At 43.9% G+C, this 1,388-nt stretch overlaps 1 pseudogene; it reads right to left on the bottom strand.

Moving 5' to 3' along the window:
- Positions 1 to 724: 724 nt before the first annotated feature.
- LOC138053859 (uncharacterized) overlaps positions 725 to 1,388 on the bottom strand; it is a 4,426-nt pseudogene continuing 3,762 nt past the window's right edge.

Genomic DNA, 1,388 nt, shown 5'->3' with positions numbered 1-1,388 from the left:
ACTTACTTCCTAACTGACCGACGAAGATCAATATAGGAAATGTACAGCAAAGGCGATTTTAGTTAATACACTTGACTGAAACGAATCCAGTACTTGACAGCAACGGGCGTCCAGAGAGTTGTATAGATGTGTTGAGATGTAAACAAGGCCAGTAAATACAGGATTTTTGCTCTTAATGTGAGATATGTTACCGTATATCAAATTTCCAGCAGAATTCTTGCCTATAACTCACCTGTCAATTTTTTTTATGACTAAATTATTAGGAGCATTTCTGTACTTTTCGCAAAACGTAGTACTGCAGCCATAGCATTTCTGTACATTGGAGGGTAGCCTTACGATCTCATGTGTGTAAGGAGACAGACCAGAGTGTCTTTGGTAGGGAGGTGGCACACTCTGTTGAGGGGAAGATGCATGTGCTGGGAAAGTCGTCTCAGCAGAGAAGGTAGTGAACACGGGCAGGCTAGACCACTGAGATGAAATATAGGACAGCTTGCTGCTGTTATTTGATGTAACTGTTGATGCAACAGGGGACATAGAAGGGGGACCATTGAATTGTGGTGTGGCACTAGAAGCGGTTTGTCTGGGATCCTCAGATTTCTGCGCTTTCGCTCTGCCATTTGCTGGTTTCCTTGCTTTCCGTTTGTTGTTTTTTTGGAGGGGCACATTGAGATGACGGGTCGATAAAGCGGCCATTGTTGCTGTCCTCAAATAATTCTTTTCCTATTCACTTCGCTTTCTCGAGTTCCTTTAAATGCTGCCTTCTCTTGCACTCCGCTAGGGAAGGTCCTGTGCCTGATGTTTGGATGCCGGCCTCGTGTGTTTGTAGGTCTGTATCGACAATGACACTGTCGCGGACATCCGCATGGCAGACATCTAGAAGGCTCGAGTTTGGAGAGTCCCTATGTGCCCACCCAGCATGTATAACTTCAGCTTGATTCATCTCTGGGGCATTACTTGGGGCAAAAGCCCTAAAAATGAACCCGCATCTCTCGTGCCACCAGGACACCCATGTTTTTAAAAAGGCATGGTCTTCACACTCCTTGATAAAATTATCACGACAACGTTTCCTTTTCCCATCAAAATAGCAGAACTCGTCCTTAAGAAAATGGTCGCCATTTCTGTCCATGTTGATGGCCATATTGGCTTTTTGCATTCCCAGTTTCAAGACAAAGGAGGGTTGATCGGGATTCCCCCTGTGGTCATTGATTTTATTTATGTAGAAACTATCCTTTTTATCGCAATACTGCTTAAATGTCACACGTGTTTCAAAATCATGACCTATCGGTTCTGTTTTTCTCTTCATTTCTTCCTTTACGTTTGAGAGCCATTGTTGGTCAAGGGTAGCCTCTACTTTCTTCTCTACTGTTGACCAATCAGCTTGCTCATGA

Source organism: Montipora capricornis, chromosome 6 (assembly GCF_036669925.1).
Source record: "Montipora capricornis isolate CH-2021 chromosome 6, ASM3666992v2, whole genome shotgun sequence".
NCBI lineage: Eukaryota > Metazoa > Cnidaria > Anthozoa > Scleractinia > Acroporidae > Montipora > Montipora capricornis.
The sequence above is the reverse complement of the archived record's forward strand: the minus strand, read 5'-3'. Positions and strand labels throughout refer to the sequence as shown.